This window comes from Ptychodera flava, chromosome 9, assembly GCF_041260155.1.
Source record: "Ptychodera flava strain L36383 chromosome 9, AS_Pfla_20210202, whole genome shotgun sequence".
NCBI lineage: Eukaryota > Metazoa > Hemichordata > Enteropneusta > Ptychoderidae > Ptychodera > Ptychodera flava.
This window is the reverse complement of record NC_091936.1, coordinates 39022545-39033899: the sequence shown is the minus strand read 5'-3', so window position 1 is coordinate 39033899 and position 11355 is coordinate 39022545. Positions and strand designations below refer to the sequence as shown.

Here is an 11355-nt window from a genome sequence, read left to right as displayed (position 1 = left end):
AAGCTTATTTTTGATGTGGAAAGAGAGTAAGTTTTTATGCATAAAGCAGTAGAAAAAGTGTTTATGGCAGTTTTTAACAATTCTACCCAAATCCATGCAATAGAATGAAAATGCACTGAGTATGCAATGTATGAACTTTCAAACTTGAAACGTGTGGAGGAACAATATCTCGAGGTAGAGTGCGCCCTCTACAGTTAAGTTTTCCAGGAATGATATCTGAGAAGTGAAAAAGTGAGGTTTCCGATGTATCGACGGGGTCGCAGTGGTAATATATACCAGTCTTGCAGAATTTACAGATAATGAAATTTATAATATTATCCAAATGTGCAATAAAACAGATTTTCTTTCCTTTGCTGAAAGGAACTGGTCAGTTTCTTTGGCCTATGGATGTCAAAAAGTGGCTCACTCTCTCTATTCCAACGCAAGAAAAAAGGGTGACTTCCCACAACAAAGGTAAAACAAAAGGTGAACAGTATATATATATATATATATATATATATATATATATATATATATAATATATATATATATATATATATATATATATATATATACATATATATATATATACACACAATAAATACATAATACTCTAGTATTGAGCACTCTACTCCAGCTGATCTTGAACTAAACAAGTATATATATATATATATATATATATATATATATATATATATATATATATATATATATATATATATATATATATATATATATATAATAATCTTAGAGTTTGGATGGTCTCAGCAAAACACAACTTATGGTTCTTACAGTGACAAGCATTCACTTGTTCACAAAGCGCATATATATATATATATATATATATATATATATATATATATATATATATATATATATATATATATATATATATATATATATATATATATATATATTATAATTATAATAATTTTCTGGTATATTTTGAACGTTCGATCATTGTGTTTTGGTGACATGTCAGTTGCAAATTGAAAGTTTCAATTGTAAAGTTTGAATTCAGTATTTTGAATGAATTGTGGATGTATTTCACACTTTCTATGTATAACCAGATGTCCAGAACTGTTGTACATAAATGGATATCGATCACTTATATCAAAGAGAGAACATCAGTAAATCATAAACTTCATTTGGTAATTATACCATAGCCAGTCATCCAATTTCTTCTCTTGAGAAGCCATAGAGAGGTATTTTATAGGCTGTAGCCAAATCTGATGTGCACAATGTCTAGAAGACTTTTCTTTTAATGTTGAAACCATAAAAGCACAGCTAATAATGACAAAAACTGCCTACTCATAAAAAAATCCTTTTACTTGAAAATCTGTGACATGAAGGAAAATATTGCATCAATGAGAACGAAAAATATCTTTTCATTTTTCTTTCTAAAATATGTCACCGTATCAACTGTATTTTGAAATATCAGTGCATGTTGCTTTCTTATGCTGAATTGTAATGGCAAAAACAGAAAAGGATCAAGAATTAGTCATGGTATTCATATGAACTGCAGATTGCATAATATTTTGCAAGACAGACTTTCAATTTGCAAACATAAAGATATCTCTGACATATGTCCCTGATATATTAAAGTTCTATGCCCAAAGGGCATGCTGAAAAATATTAAACATCTAGATATTTTTGATGTATATCTGATATATTAAGGCTGCGTTCAAAATAAATGGAGAGGGGGGGCTGGAGGAATCGCAATTGAAATCTTATTTTTTTCAGATCCCCCCTCAATACCCTCAAACATTTTCAAGTACCCCCTCAATACCCTCAAAAATTTTCAAGTCCCCCCACAAATTACCATATAGCCGCATATTTATAAGGAATGCACGCAGAGTAAAAATAAACATGTAATGTGTCGTTCTGCACGCAGATGTTCAACACTACCTCTTATCAGCAGGTTGTAGAGCCATATACCTAGGGCAAGTTCTTAAATTGATTCATTTTTAAATGCATCAGTGGACTTTTTGGATTTTTCAGTCTAAGCCGACTTGAGTTTATCCAACTCTGGCAAGGTCAATGGCACCAGCTGAAAAGCACACAAAATGACAATCATGTGAGAGTATGAAAATTGTGTATTCCTAGCTACGTTTAACCAAATTGTGAAAAAATAGCGTCAATGACACTGTAGCTCCCATCCTGGACTATTTAGTGTTTGTTCTCTGGTCAGATATTTGAACATGTGTGAAAGGGATAAAGTGCATGAAGTGAAAATACTTAAATGTAATGTACTGGAGACAGTGAAATATGTTTAATGTATTTATTCAGAATATAAAATGGAAAAAATACAGAATTAGATATATCGAATACTGTGATACAACCATTAACTCAACAAGTCATTTACAATGACATAGTCCCCACTTGTAATAGGAGTATTAGTCTTGATGGGGCAGGAAAATGTGGTCATTAAGAAGTATCACTGGAGTTTATATGTTGAGATCTATGGGCACATAGGTCTATGTCATTGTTCCAATTTGAAATACATGAGGCATGTCTAAGTTATGGTTCTAAATCGGGAAAAAAGATCAGACCTCTAGCAGTATTGGCCAGCCAAGAAATACATATGTGCATTATAAATGAGGTACAAGATGTGACATCTTAAGGTCTAATATCCTATCAAAATTGGAGGGTATAGAACTTGTGGTTACTGAGATATGCATATATATGTATAATCAAGGTCAAAGGTCATCGAGGTCACATGACATTTTGAAAAAAAAATTATATTGCTAATTAATCCCTATTTGCCAAAAAATCAGACCTCTAGCTCTATTCCTTTGCCCAGAATTAGATGTGTACATAATTAATGAGGTAAAGCGTGTGTTGTCATAAGGTCTCCCATCCTACTAAATACAAAGGAAATATAGCACGTGTGGTTACTTATTTATTGACATAAACATATATTTTAGGTAAAAGGTCATCGAGGTCACACGACATTTGGTCAAAAAATTTCTCTCCTATAGTTATCCCTATATACCAAAAATCAGACATCCAGCTCTATTGGCTTGCTCAGAATGAGATATGTGCATAATTATTGAGGTACAGTATGTGGTGTCATAAGGTGTCCAATCATACCAAATATGAAGGGTTTAGCACTTGTGGTTACTGAGTTATGGACAAATATGTATATTTGAGGTCAAAGGTCACCGAGGTCATGTGACATTTTGTCAAAAAAATTGTATTGCTAAGTTATCCCTATATACCAAAAATCAGACCTCTAGCTCTATTGGCTCGCTCAAAATTAAATATGTGCATAATAAATGAAGTACAATATGTTGCGTCATAAGGTGTCCCATCATACCATACATGAAGGGTGTAGCACTTGTGGTTACTGAGTTATGGAAAAATATGTATATTTGAGGTCAGAGGTCACCGAGGTCACGTGACATTTTGTCAAAAAAATTGTATTGCTAAGTTATTCCCTATATACCAAAAATCAGACCTCTAGCCCTATTGGCTCGCTCAAAATTAGAATTGCGCATAATTAATGAAGTACAATATGTGGCGTCATAAGGTGTCCCATCATACCATACATGAAGGGTGTAGCACTTGTGGTTACTGAGTTATAGACAAATATGTATATTTGAGGTCAAAGGTCACTGAGGTCACGTGACATTTTGTCAAAAATTGTATTGCTAAGTTATCCCTATATACCAAAAATCAGACCTCTAGCTCTATTGGCTTGCTCAAAATTAGATATGTGCATAATTAATGGAGTACAATATATGGCGTCATAAGGTGTCCCATCATACCATACATGAAGGCTGTAGCACTTGTGGTTACTGAGTTATGGACAAATATGTATATTTGAGATCAAAGGTCATCAAGGTCACATGACATTTTGTCAAAATATCCGAGATATCTGCGTGAACGGATGGACGAACAGACGGACATGACCAAATCTATAAGCCCACTGGACTTCATCCGTGGGGACTAAAAATTGTGTCACTGCATCCTTTTTGCAATATGAATACGATCATAGACCCTAAAAACGGAGGGTCTATGATACGATGAGAAACTAAATTTTTATTTTTCGTGGCCTTATACATGGGAGTCTATGGACGTGTAAACTAAAAATATGCAAATTTCACCACGATTTGCCCAAATTTTGGAAAGGTCACTCCTATGCACTTCCATACCAAGTTTCAAATCAATCGGACTTGTGGTTTCAGAGAAGAAGATTTTTTGACCAAAAATGGGAGAAAATTACAAAAAAATTCATGAAAAATAGCAAGTCCAAGATACTGACCCAAGATGTGCACAATCATTTCATGTCAGCCCAAAGTACTTACATGCTAATTTTTCATGTAATCTGCTCAGTGGTTATTGAGTTTTTTCAATTTTGACTGTTTTTACATTTTTTCACTTTATTTGCATATTTTTGGCAATGACAACTTCATTTGAACAAAATCTCATCTACAGCCCATCATCCATGTACACACCAAATATCAAGATGAAATGTACAGCGGTTTTGGAGTTTTTGATGTTGACGGACAGACATACAGACATACAGACAAACATACATACAGACATTTCCCTAGCCTATAAGAATAACTTCCATTGCCATATATACATATGGCTATGGGAGCTAAAAATGAGCACAGTGACCTACCGAAATGTTTTTTTTTCAAAAGTTCTAGACATATACAACTTAGATGCCACTTATAAATGTTTTACAAAATTGACAATACTGGAAGGTTAAAATATTCCATGAAATTAATGTTTTTATCTCAGAAATGTTGGGTGTAATAATGGCAAATTTGATAAAAAATAAATGCTTCCATTTAGTCACACATTTTTCCATTTAAATTGGAGTCTTTGCTGTTCTAAGTTTTACTTTTGTATTATTGGTACGATCATGAGATGTGAAAATTTCATTCACTGCATGAACTTGAAATGAATGGTTTTATATATTGATTTTAAGTGATTTTTAAGTGATTTTAGAAAAACTGACTTCTCATTGTACCTTTAAAGATCAATTATGGTGACCCCATCTTTTTTTCCCTAACATTTGATTGTTCTGATATCCGAGAATTCAAAAATCCATGGTAACTGTTAGTCCCCTAGTCTTCTATGTGTTGCTCTCTGGCTGGATCTTGTATACATGTATGTTTCACTGTCCATTGAGTGTCCTATGACTGAAACTCTCCTTAAACTACATCAGAGTCAGAGCTACATGTGTCACTGTCACTGCCAGTATGTAGTAGCAGGGCAGTAGTTGTATTAACTTTTTATTTTGACAATATGTTTGTTCAGTTTATACAATTGTGTTCTTGTTCTACTCCCTACAGCATGTTGAGCTGTCCAGTATTCAGCTTTGCCAACACAGCCTATGTGTACCGTGCATTTGTATCATTCAATTATCACCAATATTTAGACAAACAGGCTTTGTTGACAAACTGAATAATGTGTTTTTCAGCATGCTGTAGAGAGACACCAAGAAACTGTGTTTGATACATTGCATAGAAATATTGAAAAATTATCAACAGTTGCAGCTCCTGCTCCAACGCCAACTTGTTTTATGACAATTTAATGGCATTCATACATTTTAGGTTTTTCAAGATTAAAGACATAAAATGTGACAAAACAGTTCTAGATTTTGTTTAATTATTACTAACATTAGAACCATTGGACGACATCAAAATGTTGGGAGTCAAAATATTTCAGGTCCCCCCCTATAGGCAGAGCAAAACTTTCAAGTCCCCCCCCCCTCGACTACTCCAAAAATTTTCGAATCCCCCCCCCCCAATTTTTTTGAACGCGGCCTAACGGGATAAAGTCGGCCATTTTTCATGAATTTTTTTTGATACGAGATAATAATAATAATGATAATAATCTTTATTACCCTTAATCATAATAATATTACAATTCAATGATGAATGTACATCTGAGTTGTGCTGTGATAAAGGGTAAATGGAAACGGAAAATAGCAAATGCTAGTCTAGTCCGTTCCCAAAGCCATTTGATGTTAAAGCAAGGAACGAAGAAGAAAAAAGAAAACTGAAGTATATCGAAGGTAGTGTACATGAAAGTAGTGGGATTGCAAAGTAACCTAATTGTAACAAAGTAACTAAGTGAATAAAAGAACAACTACATAAATAAATATATAACTAAATAGATACATTACGAGTAAGTAGAAATGCGTAAAAAGAAAACGATAAGAGAGGAAAAAAAACAAACGTACAAGTAGTATTGAAAGATACCGAATGAATGGGTGACCGTGCATTTATTCGACCCCGGTTGTAGACACGATATATGAAACCATCGCGAAAATGAATTATTGGTCCTGACCATTAATTCATTTGTGCGATGGGTCGGAGGTACGGAGGCAAGACGTGTAGGATTCTAGGCCAAGAGGTCCCAGACTACAGAAAGAAAATAGCCACCAGACCAAGACTACAGAAATATAGCGCTGCTCCGCGCGCGCTTTATACCTCAGCGTGACCTCAGCGACTCTTGAGTACACATTATGTGTGTGTACATATACGACCACATGTACAGTCCCTCCGTGAGTGTGTGGACTGCCTTACGACGGCCAGCATGATTACATGTAAACGTACGCAGAGCTACGCGATCACATGCGTTTGATGATAAGACCGATGACATGGGACCGGATGGGGTTTTGATGTACTCTAACCGATGAAAACCAATAACCAAACAACAAAAGTTCTCCCAATACTGCCGACGGATCTTATATGTCAACGCACTACACGCTCTTATAGCATCTGGATGCAAAAGATGCGTTCCCCGGAGGTGAAAATTATATGACGTAATGATATCATGCCCCTCGATAATAGACATCCAATTGACGCGACTGTAAATATATAAGAAGATTGATCTAATTGGATAGATAATAATGCACCCTAGCCCCAGACTCACAGCATGTTTCGTCTCGATTTACCACAACATTTTCGGATTGAGAGCTACAAATCTCCGCTACTCGACACTGACATTATTTTGTATCTTTTAATACACAATGAAAGTTAATAGCTACAGAGAAGTTGCGTTTACTGGGTGAATATTTCCTGTTCAGGTAACCAATAGGAGACGTTCTCTCTTATCGCCATTTTACGTTACCGCCATGTTAACCTCTATCAGGGAAACAATTGTTGGATACATATAACACAGTTCAAACAAATCTTTTTTCTGTAGTTAGGTAACAGATGGACATAAGCTTAATGATTTTTACATTTTTGCAAAGGAAAGAGAATCAATTTAATTGTTGATTGAAAAATCGCATATAAGACGGAACATTTAGAAATATAATTTGCGAATCGGTTGCTACAATTTCCGTTCAAACAAATCAAGTTTCATCAAGAGGGCACAGTAATGGCCACCCAACGTTCGGATGATACACTTGTTTGGTAAATTTCTGTCGCATTTTATGATTTTTCTCTGATCCAAAATCATCGGACGGTAAAGGTGTTCTATCTAGAAGCTTATCAAGTCGCAGTTTTGCAATTCCACCGCCCATCGAACTCGATCGGTAAGTTTGAATTTAATTTTTAAAACTTAAGACGATCTGTGCTGAGGTACAAATTTCCGGTGTTGCACTGCCTTTGCCTTGCGAATGGTCGACCAATGTTTTCGCTCAGAAATTCAACGGATTCTCGCAGATGTTTCCATGATTGGCAAATTTCACAACTTGTGTATCCTGATCACGCGATGTCATTTTGCCGAACGTGTTGCGTTTTGGAAAATGCTGCCAACGACTTGTTGTGCATAAGGAAGTGATTTCGAAATACGAAATGTTCAAATAGTAATTGGGTGGACCCGAATGCGAATGGATATGCAACCCCGTTCAGATGCTCAACCTTAGGCCACGACGTTTTGGCTGGCATTGTCGATAACTGCAACGTGGTTTAAGTTGCTGGTCGAAACGCCTGTCTTCAAAGGCGTTTGAATTAACGAATTATTTTGGAATTATTGATATATTTATGCTGGGATCTGTGTCGCATATTTACGTGGTGGCATGACCTTGAAATTCTTATGTGAATGCTCAAGTTTAGAATTTAACTTTTATCAAATTTACACCAGGAACACAAAAAATCCTTCATAACCGTTGACTCTTGTACTTGACAAGCTAGTCTGAAATGACAGTTGATACTAAAATACAGAACTACCATTTCCCATTTTATTTCCATATAATAAGTGATATAACTGATATATAGTAGTGTGTCAAATAGAAAAATTAGGCAACGAATTACAAAATTTGATCAAAACTATTCTTAAATTTCAGTATTGATGTATTCATTTTGTCCATGCATCAAAGCCAACTGTAACAGTTTTGAAGTTATTTTGCTGTTGAGCGTGTATTTCCTTGAGAAGGCAGAACTGTCACGTTTTATAACCACAATAAAGCACATTAGCTTTGGTAGACCTTTGCTCACTAGAAACTTTGCAATATTTTATGCAGTTTTCCTTGATGTGTAAATTATTCATGATGGCAAGACAGCCACTGTAAAGTGCTTCATGTAAACTTTTGTGTATTATTCATTACTTCTGTTTCTTAAACATACAAATATGCCGGTGCATGTTGGGTGTAACTGCAAGTGTGGAAGTAGTCAGTTGTGTGTGCTTTAACTTTTCATACTGTATATACTATAGCATGCATGATACCGCAGGGTACAAGAACCATAGCCCTTATTTTAATTTGTGTCCTGTTATTTCACCCGTCGAAAACATAACCTTGTTACCACAGGCTAGGCTATAACATATCAACAGCAGTCTCACCAATTACAATTGTCACCATACCATAATCTTTCATGGTTTCACTAATCTGTGTACAACTAACTTGTCTTTCACAATTCTATGTTCTCTTCAACTAGAAAAGACAGAGTGACCAATTTACATAACGGTGCTAATGTACATATTACTTTGTTGATAAAATGCATTCTTTGGTATGGCCATTATCAAATACAATGTAAATTGATTGCTTGAGAACCGGGTTTGCCCATCCCTCAAAATTTCCTTGTAGAGAACCCCACAATTACAGAACAAATCAATGCAAAATGTTCAGGACACTTCCTTAAATCTCTACTTTCAACCTCTCCATTGCAGGGCTTCACAAAAGTCTAAAATGTTTAGTCATGCCCAACTCAGTGCTGTTTTTTGAGCAATGTGTCGTAGGGACCAGTTTGAATCCTAATAACTCAGATAACGGTTTTATGTGCAAGTAATGGAACTTCACAAGAATTCCATAAGATACACAGAATGCCTTGTGTCTCTGTTTGTACTTTACATACCTGAGCAAATACAAGTACAGTCGGTGATGTCACGGGCTAAGTGTATTGAATTATGCTGAATTCAGGCTGATGTATTGAAAAATGTGAACTTATTACCTCTGAAAGATGTCTAGGCCACCAGGTTGACACATTGCCCCTAGTGTAAAGGCATTTCAAAAGTCAAAGGATCGCCAATAGAATTTTGTGCTTGATCCAAACCATAGCCATACATGTATGCATATAAATGTTTCAGAATTATCAGGAATGATTTTTGCTTAAATTGTAAGGAATTTTAAATTATGTGTGCAAGGGCCATTTCTTACATCAGTATATACTCAACATAAGTAGAGCCAGGCAAAATTGCATTGCTTCTCCTCTTGTAATCTCTGTGCATAACTGGACCTGCCCAAAGACAGTAGCATCAGATAATTTATTTATTGATGTTATTGTTGTCATTATTGTTGCTGTTATTATTATTGTTATGATATGTTGTTGTTGTTTGTTGTTGTTGTTGTTGTTGTTGTTGTTGATAATAATTGCAGTTGTTTTGTTCACGGTGATCTCGTTGTTCTAGTTATTTTTTTTTTGGCCATAATTGGTAGTGAAGTTTGAGATATTTGTTCTGCATTAGACCATACAACTGTGGTATATGTATAGTGATGTCAAATCATAGTTCTTGCTTGACACAGTCAAGTAGTCTCTGTGCTGTTATTCACAATTTTGCAGAACAGCACTTCAAATGTTGCCAAATTGTCACTTCGGTAGGCAGCACATGTTTACACAGGATCCCTAACTATAAACTAATGTATGTGGAAGTATTGTCCAAAACCTCCATAAACCTGTTACTCATTACATGCAACAGGTTGTACCTTTAGCGTTCCACAGTACCACATATCTATGACAAGTACAGTCTCTTTTCAATGAATAATACATGCACGAAGTGGTTGGACATCACAGAATTGTATATAAATAATTGTATTTTCACTATAAAAGGAAACCAAGCAGAGCAGTCTTCCCTGAAACATCTGCCGGAAGTTCCCAAAATATCATGAGTACGAGACAAAACTGCCCAAAGAAAAGAAATTCAGTTGATTGGTACATGAGAGACAATGTCCACAAAAACTGAATTTGTCACTGGTCCATGAGTAGAACATGTGATCAATCATGTTTGTAGGATTCAGAGTTAATTTTTGCCAAGAAGTGACCACACTTTAAGATGAACAGTGTACATGTAACAGTGTACATGTACATGTAATGATTTGGATTGTCTTCAGTTCAGAGACGTGTATATATGTACATATGGTCTCAGTGTAGCAGTACTGTGAACCTAGCTTTCAGAAGGCCAGAAGTAAACATTGTTTGCTTGCTATTTTGACAGACTTTTGGATCCATTATTGTATTTGACATTGGAAATATCGATGGCGAAATATTTCAGTGTGTAGGTCATTGGTTATTGTGAATACCTCCCATGATCAACTCCACTGTGAGTTGATTTACACAATTGCATTGTCAAACATGTCCTTGTCAGCAAGGCAGTTGATGGCCAATTTGCCCCGACAAATATTCGTGAAATTCAGTGAAAATATGCAAAAACAGACAGTGATAACAAGTTATGCAATTGAAGAATATGGATTTATTCAGTAAATGGCGTTCACTCTCCATGCTTCCTGTAATGTACCTGGATGGTTGTGGCACATGTGGGTCATCTCACAATAGGGATACCTTGTCTCATGGTTCTTGTGGAATTGTGTTAATGGGCTGAGGTGAGCTGTAACCAATTGAAACTCATGGTGTAAGGTGCAGGTTTTTAGCACTTCCCTGTAGCTTCCCCATATGACAAGGTCGTCAGTCAGCCAAATTTACTAAATTAGGAGATTGAGAATCAAACATGCCATGTACGTGCAGAAATATTTCCAGTAATTACCAGTTACCTTTCCATATTTAGCAGCTTCTAAGCCTCTACTTGCTCAGTCACGTGTATACATGTTTGGTAATATCTTACAGACTCTTCTGTGTTCAAATCTTCACAATGTCTGATGCTCCGAGTCTCCATTTTGCTTCAGTGACAATTAAATATAACACACATTGTACAGTTAGTGTCGTCCTTCAGAATCTGATTTCATAGCACTTGAGA

At 35.4% G+C, this 11355-nt stretch overlaps 1 protein-coding gene across 16 annotated transcripts in view; it reads left to right on the top strand.

Moving 5' to 3' along the window:
- Positions 1-7293: 7293 nt before the first annotated feature.
- Positions 7294-11355, top strand: part of LOC139140931 (rho GTPase-activating protein 5-like) — a 75924-nt gene continuing 71862 nt past the window's right edge. For 15 of the 16 annotated variants that reach the window (XM_070710437.1, XM_070710432.1, XM_070710423.1 and 12 more), the window contains exon 1: positions 7295-7483. The gene's annotated coding sequence lies outside the window, so the exon portion shown is untranslated. Of the gene's footprint in view, positions 7484-11355 lie in introns of all 16 variants that reach the window. The other variant, XM_070710427.1, reaches the window with a different exon arrangement.